Source organism: Cyclopterus lumpus, chromosome 7, assembly GCF_009769545.1.
Source record: "Cyclopterus lumpus isolate fCycLum1 chromosome 7, fCycLum1.pri, whole genome shotgun sequence".
NCBI classification, from domain to species: domain Eukaryota; kingdom Metazoa; phylum Chordata; class Actinopteri; order Perciformes; family Cyclopteridae; genus Cyclopterus; species Cyclopterus lumpus.
In genome coordinates this window covers 19,914,019-19,922,816 of record NC_046972.1, presented here as the reverse complement: position 1 = coordinate 19,922,816, position 8,798 = coordinate 19,914,019, and positions in this window count along the sequence as shown.

Below are 8,798 nucleotides of genomic sequence, written 5' to 3'. Positions count from 1 at the left end.
ATAAGAGGAATAATAAGAACCCTAACAAACTCAATAGGCTCCTCTCGGACTGACTTCGTCAGTCGCTTGGACCCTAATAATCAATATTGGATCATAAAATTGAAGTCAGCGTCATGAACCAGCTTACATGGTTTGACGCTTGGGTTCAGGTGAAGGTTGACGAGACACAGATGATGGCTGAAAACAGAATAGACGTGGGCTGTAATGAGCATGCTAATCCACAACAAGAAGCTCTGATGCAGGTAAGCTAGTCTAGAAAAACAGAAAAAAAGTTAGAGTGATAAAAGCACTTCTTTGAATTGTTCAAACAGAAATGAGATATTTATATATGATTACCCCCTGACTACAATATGGTTCTGTGTGCATTACTGGGCTGTGCAAAAGTAATGCGTCGCATGACAACAGCCAGAACAACTGATTAATCGTTGACGTCTGCTTCAATTAATATGTCCTGATAAATGGTTGCTATTAGCAATACACTCAGCAGTTACATGGGGAGATAATTAGATCAGCATGCTGTTAAAAGATAATAAGGATCAGCCTCTTCCACAAAGGTTGCCCTCTTTTTACTTTGTCCTTCACCTAGCCGTGAACGCTGCTCAAAGAGAAGGGGAAAAAAAAGAGACATCTTTCATTTTCCTTTATCAAATCTGCCAGTAAATCTGCCATCTTTCATGTGCACACACAGAAAAAGGAGCTGTATGTTCAGGCAACAACAAGTGCAAACACACACACACACTCATCAAAACCCCTGTACTAAACGAGTTAATCAGTGATGTATTATTTGGCACCTCCCACATCTCTTTCTCTCCTTCTCTTTCCTACAAAGCTCCTCTCGCTGAAGGACCCTTCAGACCAGCAGCAATCATCCTATTTAAACAGCTGAGAGAGAGAGAGCTGCTTTTGGAAACATGGTATTGTATAATGCAGCCTGTGCTTGCAATCATGCACTTCACTCTGCGATGATGAGGTTAATTTCGGGTCTTTTGTGTATATTTTGCTTATTTGCTTGTTTTTTTATAAGCAGTTTAATTCAAGGTAGTTTTTAGTTTAACTTGTTTTCTCATAAGATCATATTGGCCTTACTTTTCATTTAGGTTGTATGCGTTTTTGCTGTAAGAATAATTGTTGCATATCACACAAACAATATTGGTAAAGCTTTTTTCTTGATTTGATAGTAAAATGATGTCAGACATATTTCATGCTGTGCGGCTGTGCCTCTGGAGCTGCAACAGTAAAGAAGGATAAAGACTTAACACATTTGTTTATTAGCTTCCCCACTTTCTGAAGTTCAGCCAATCCATCACCACTGAACGACCTTATGAATACATTACAGCTGATTGGCTGCCCAGGAGTCAGTTTGTGAGTTATGTGGTTTGTCATTCTTTTGCATTAGCTCTTCACTCTTCTCCATTAAAAAGATAAATATGGCTGCAACTGCTTGCTAAAATATATCAAATAATTATTTGTGGTCTAATTTTCCACATGAGAGAAATAAAGGAAAATGATTATAATTCTTATTTAGGCTTCAATGGAGCCTATTACATGTATTGCAGAACTAATAAATAAACTAAAAGGTTGATCGTTGATTTGTGTTGCATGGCAGGAACAGGAATGATCAGACTAATTTTAGGGGGAAATCTCTTATCATTACTTCAGAGAGGTTTAGAAATCAAAACTGCTGCATTTGAGTTGCCACTGAATGCAGTTATGTTAGAAAATAAGTCCCTTTTTATCTGGTAAAGAAGATATCAAGAACATATTCAGTAAGGCTTAAGCCTCAGATACATTCACACAAACTGGGATATCAGATAACATAACAGCTGAACTGCAGCCACGAGGACTGTGTTTTAGTAATATGTATTAATTAAAAAAGCAAATTAAACAGTGAAATGTTTGCAAAAGAAAAATGCATTAATGTGTATCAGTTTGCAGAACTAAACCAGCTAATTCTTACTGTGTTTTCTAATATATATCATAACCTTGAGGCAGAAAGAGGTTTCTGAAGCCGAGTGTAATAGATACTGCCATTATGACAAATCTTTGCTTTGCCTGTTTTATTTTTTATTTTGGACATAGTCAATGAAGCATTACAGATACATTACACTGGAGCTTGCAGTAAAAATATGTTGTGATTTTTTAATGTTTGCAAGCCATTTTATCAAGTCGACTTCCACATTTGGAGCTAAAGCATGCCCTCTACAACATACATTATGCGGTTCTGCAGGACGACATATTTATCAGTGCCTATCAAAATAATAATGCATTTAATTTATATAGCGCTTTTTGTGGTATTCAACGACATGCATAACATAATTATAACATCCTAAAAGCTAAAAAAATAAGAATAACTAAAATTACAGGTAAAACAAATGGGGACTTTGTCAGTTGCTCGGACTCTAATAAATAAATAAAAATAATAAGAACATAGAGCAAACAATCAGAGTTTCAGAGGGAGGGGGCAGATATAGAGAAGGCTCTGTCACCCCACGTCTGGTGCTTGGTCCTATGTGGGATGGACAGGAGATCGGCGTCAGAGGAGCGGAGCTGACGGGATGGAGTGTGGTGGTGGTGGAGCAGGTCGGTGAGGTAGGAGGGGGCCTGATGGAGTGTGGTGGTGGAGCAGGTCGGTGAGGTAGGAGGGGGCCTGATGGAGTGTGGTGGTGGAGCAGGTCGGTGAGGTAGGAGGGGGCCTGATGGAGTGTGGTGGTGGAGCAGGTCGGTGAGGTAGGAGGGGGCCTGATTATGGAGGGCTTTGTGAGTGAGGAGAAGGATTTTGTAGTGGATCCGTTGTGGGACGGGGAGCCAGCGAAGGCTCTGGAGAACAGGGCTGATGTGATCACGGGAACGGGAGTGGGTGAGCAGGCGAGCAGCAGAGTTCTGGATGTATTGGAGTTTGTTTAGGATTTTTGGAAGATGTGCCATAAAGAATACTATTGCAATAGTCAATTCTAGAGGTGATGAAAGCGTTGGATTAAAGTTTCAGCAGCAGATGAGGAAAGTGATGGGCGGAGACGGGCAATGTTTTTTAGGTGCAAGAAGGCAGTTCTGGTGATTTGTTTGATGTGATGTTCACAATGAGAGGTTGCTGTCAAACATGACTCCGAGGTTGCGGACGTGTGGGGAGGGAGACAGAGCGGAGTTGTTGATGGTGAGGCAGAAGTTGTGACTGGTTTTGGTGAACAAAAACAGCTCGGTTGGTGTTTGGGAAAAGGTTCAAATGACTTGATTAAGGTTAAGGAATGATGGCTGTCACAGTAAAAGAAACCAACTATTTATTTTGTTTACAACGTGACACACTTTCCTTGCTTACTCCTGACTTCATTTCTATTGGACAATAAGAAAAGCATATAATACCAGCCTCATCCTCTCAATTGAGACTGTTCTTCCAATAATATACACAAGAAATATAGAAATATATCCAAGTGTCAAAACCCTTCAGCAGCATTAGTGATTATGGTGGGAGCAAAGGAGGAAGTCAGTCGATGATATTATAGTGTGACAAAGTGCGCTTAGGGAGGAGATTGTAGATGATGGATGGGTCAACAACATATTGAACATTGGGAGAGCAGTCAACTTTGTTTGGAAAAGCGCTATACCATCATTTGATTATTCCATAATCTTTTTTTCCCCCCCGACCTTTACCAAAAGGGCCCAAATCATGATATTTCCCTAAACTTAAACAAGATGTGTCCGTGTCTCAACTAAACCTTAACCATAATGTTGTCCCATCAGTAATTTCCTTTTTCTTTTTCCAATAGTGATTTTGGAAGGCAAAAAATATATCACAAGAATAACACCTGTCTTACTTACATCTTAATAAGAAGCCAATTTTGAAATAAGTTTGTTTTTTATTTAATTTTCCCCTCTCGGCTTTATTTATCTAGTCACCAATAAGACGGCAGGAATATTTATATTTTTTTATTAAGAAAACATTAAAGACTCGTGGAAAAAGCAAGATGATGAAGTTCAATAAAACGTTTGTCAAAACACAGAGTTTAAGAAACTGTGACTGACAGAGGGAAGTGGCATTGTTTGTTTTTTCCATGATGCCAGTCACGTATGACTGCATGCGTCTCGGTTGGAAGAATTCACGTTATAATATATATATTTTTCAACAATGCCCTTCACTTAGCGCCTAGTCTGCCTTGTTAACAGGAACTATTATATCAAACTGTAAATTATTTCCCGGTTGAAGGACAGGAAGACGTGGTGCTTTGGTCTTTTCATTGGGCCCGTTAGCGATAACGACATCCACGTCTTTCTCCCTTAAGAGTGGTTTCATTTTAGTAGTTTTTATTTCACTAGTCCTTGAAACAGTTTTTCCTAAATGACTAAAGAATACTTTTGACACCTACAAAGAGGAGAATTAGCTTTTAAATTACTTTTTTCTTCTCCACCTGTGCAGCTGTTGACAACTCCTCTTACCATTTAAAATGCTGTTGCTCAACCGCATGGAATCTGAAGGAGAAAAGAAAAGAAAAAAACTTGTGTTCAATAATATGTGCCGCACACAAAATGCATCCACATTCTATTGTCACTTACTTCTGAAAGAACCTATAGGCTCTGCTCTAAAGACTCTTTATTGACTTGTCCATATGGTTTATAGGTTTCTAAATGGCTTCACTTCTCTCGAGGAAAAGAATGGGAATTTAATCACACACCTTTGGGGGGAGGGGGGGGGGGGGGGGGGGTAGCGAGGCAGCTGTGACAGTCAACAACCTCGCGTCATGTCAGCCTCAGACTCAGGAGAGACTGTCCTTGAAACACAAAGGACCCCCTGATGACATTGATTCACTTCTACTACTGTAGCACACTAAAATTACAGTGCGCTCCGGGTATCAAAATAAGCTTTTCATGAATGCCTCCCACATTCCCAGGGATAGCTATGCCGCCATCGCTGCTCCTTTGCTCATCAACAATTTAGTTTCAGAGTAACGATACATTTTTAATTATTCCGGGTGATGGAAAATAAATGTGCAGATGACACAATTTGGTAACAGAATCTCAGCATTACAAGGGTTCCCGATGTGTAATTACTCAGATGTTATCAGTGAATCAGGTACTGCGTAAAAGGCTTGCGGTTGATTTGTGCCGTCATGTTTCATCCTGCTTTTCATTTTTTCGAGGCGAGGAACAGCCGATACGCCTCAGTTGCTGTTATAATTATTTCTGCTCCTCTCTCTCTCTCTCTCTCTCTCTCTCTCTCTCTCTCTCTCTTCTCTGTGCCCAGTCTCTCTGTCGTGCTCTCCGTCTCAGCCGAGGCCCGGGTGTCGATCCCCGAGGACATGGCGCTGGATGCCTATCGCAGGCGTCTTGCATGTCGGGGGGGGGGGGGGGGGGGGGTTTGGGGACAATCTCAGATTCAATACCGTTTCCAAAAAAAAAAAAAATCAAGCCCGAGGAATTAAAACGAAATCACACAATGTTATCTCGGGTCGAATTGGTCACTCAAGTGTGCTGATAGACTGACAACACAAGCCACTTACTTTTCTATCAGCCACATGCCTCAGTTTGCATTAGAGCCCCGCGTGTGAGCACAATGTGTAAATAGTACAGTGCCTGCGGGTAGTTTATGTCATCCAGTCCTCGAGCTCTTCAATCAGAATTGTGTAGCATGTAGCAACGCGATTCAGTGTGGTATTCAAAGCATAGATTATAATACACAGGACAATCCTTCCATATTCTTCTCGTAACATGCACACAACAGCACCCGCCGTCCCCAGACATGCAAGCTTTAGTGGTCGTCTGTGTTCACCAGATAAAGAGGAAGAATGGTTCTAATAAGCAGCCGAGAGTCTCCACAACCAGTGTTTCCGCGGCGCACCTTTGTTCTCACAAAGGCTAAATGTATTTTGAGTGGCAGATTAAGGATATTGGTCCGGGGTTCTGCATTGTCAACTCTGAAAAGTGGGTTAAATGTGTGCCGGGATGATAATTCACACATTCTCTGGCTCAACGGCGGACAAAGGAGCCGTAGTGTTCTCGGGTTTTGGGAAATGTGTTTCACAGATTGTTAATTGTGGGTAACATAATCTCATTAAGTCCTTTTGCTTTGCGACTCAATTTCTTTTACAAGCATTAGTCATGATTGAGTAGTTTAGGGGTTTAAGATCCTCTTTTGTTTGAGTTCAAAACATGGCCGTCTTCATAAGGGCCTGTGTTGTCCAATTTCAAACTGTCTTGGTCTGATAAAGACATAAACATTCAAATATTATTATTATTACATTACTTCTCCATTCGGGTTTGGGCACGTTTTAAACTTTGTTTTAATTCTCAATACACAAGTGGTGTAAGAAGGGTTCAGAGCCTTTGCTTAAAGCTATAATCGATATTTTAGAATAGAAACGTATCAAGTGAAATGAGTGACGAGTTGAACCTACTTCTCCCTTGTGCTAATATATCCCCCTAAATCCAACATGCTGTTCCTTTAAGAGCGGCTCATTCTAACGTAACAAAAACACAATGATTCCTATTTCTATGTGAAATATTTTTTCCAATATAGATCCCCTCAGACCCTCTACCTTTTAAGAAGCAGAACTAGCTCTCATGGCATTGTTTTGAAGATGTTTTCATCAAAAATAAAGTTATAAAAAATGGCCAGTGCCTACTGTGCATCACACATCAGAAGACACATGTTTAGGGAGCAGGTGGTGAACAGAGTGGAGCATTTAGCAGCTGAAGAGACATTTCATTCACTCCTTAGTTGGTAGAGACCAAAGACAGAGCTAAAATATTCATTTAAATCTTTAGGGAAATGTATCAAAAGCCAAATAATTAATAATTCAGACATGACCACTTTCAAAATGGTATATTATTCTGTAATTGATTATTGTTATAGAACCATTAACATGTAAGCAGCATTTGATTTGTGTAGCTGGTTGAGGTGGAGCTAAGTATAATAAAATAATGTTGGGCAATAACAGTTTGGGCGGAACCAATAAATTGATTGAAAATAATCAATGATCCCAACATCCCAAAACGTTCAGCTTCTCTAGTGTAACGATTTGAGTTGTATTTCATAAGCTTATGAAAAGAAATATGTTCTCATAACTACAGCTGCTAGATAAATGAAGTAGAAGTATAAATCAGAAGCAAATTAGATACTGTACCTCAAAACTGTTCCTTGAGTATATTTACATAGTTAATAACCACCACTGTAGAACAAAGCCTTTGTTTACACATGTTCTTTCAAGATGAACATTAACAGAAATCTCTCATCTGATTCCGGCTTCCTTCCAGGGATTAGAGACACTGCAACACAATCTAAGACTTGCTTTCCCCTCTACTCTTTCCGGGGGGAGGGGGGGGTTTGAACTGCGTGTGCTCGAGAGAAAAGTAAAAAAAATCTATTTTTCAAAAAGAAATCCGAGAAACACTGACGATTTTACGCCACATAAATATCAAGGTGACCATGATCAATATGACGGTGGCTGTTTGCAAAGATGATGGATTTTAAAAGGCGTAAAGGGACTCCGTGCCTTGTTTTCACCAAATGATCTCAGTAAATCTTGTGTTTCATCGTTTTCAGGCGGCACACTGCGGGACACGGTGTCTCCAGTCTCTGGGAGGTGAGATTGAGTCCTTGAGAGCTCCTTGGATAGACTGACATGGTAATCGCTCCTCTGTCGACATGCCTTTGTGAATCCGCGTTAGCTGCCCCGGCCGTCCACGTTTATTTTAGACCGGCGATGTGTCATTAATAGCACGCGTCCACGGGGCTGATGAATACACTCTTTAAGTCTCTGGTATTTTCACGACGTTGCCTTCCCCCTCCGAGTGCAAACATTGTGGAGACAGATTAGTTCTGCTGCTGTGGTTAAAGGAGATTAGCAGAGATTATTAACAAACATGCATGGATTAAAAGGACAGTATCACTCCCCTTCTTTACAAGACTGTGTGGGTGAAACAGAACTTTGCGTTCGACTGTACAAACACAGCAGCATTATGTCCCAGTGCGGTCGCAGTCATCACAGGGATTGGACGCAAGAGCTGCCTGGATTTAATCGTTTTGGTCCCAATTAAAAGTCAGATTTACTGACATCAGTCACAGTTCGGCCCAGTGATTACGCTCAAGCTGTTCAGTAAGGAGATGATACAGAGTTTATGGGAACTGCCCACTAATTGGACATCTCACTTTGTGGCCACTCATCATTCCCCCCCCCCCCCCTTATTGGAATAGATGACAAATGTGTCACATCCGCGTAATCACGTTTGTACCTATGTTTTTATAAAGACAGATTTAAATAAGGTCATCATGCTTCACTAAACTAAAATAGTGTTTGGTTGTGAACTGTATTTACTGTATAGCTCTTTTTAAACTTATGTGTCACTTTTAAAAAAAACGTATGTACTATATTCTTTGCAGTTTTTAATATAATATGCACAGTGGTGGGATTTGACCATGTACATCTATTCAAGAACTCCACTTAAGTACAAATTAGGAGCATCTGTAATAATGTATTTCCATTTTAAATTCAATTGTACGCCATTATCGGGGAAATAATATACTTTTTACGCACAGCTATAGTACTATATACTATTTACTTTATAAATTAAGATTAAAACAATTAAAGGTACAAAGTTAAACTACTCAACAAGTATTTTTTTAGCTTAAACAATTAGTCGACTAATCGATTCGTTGATTAATTGATGAATCGGTTAATGAAACATTTTTGAGAATTGACTAATCTTTCATGCAAAATGCTTCCCAAATGAGACAGTTTGCTGCTTTGTATCAAATTAGAGTAAACGTACATATTTTGAAGCTTAAACAGTTTGAAGAGAAGACAAGTCAA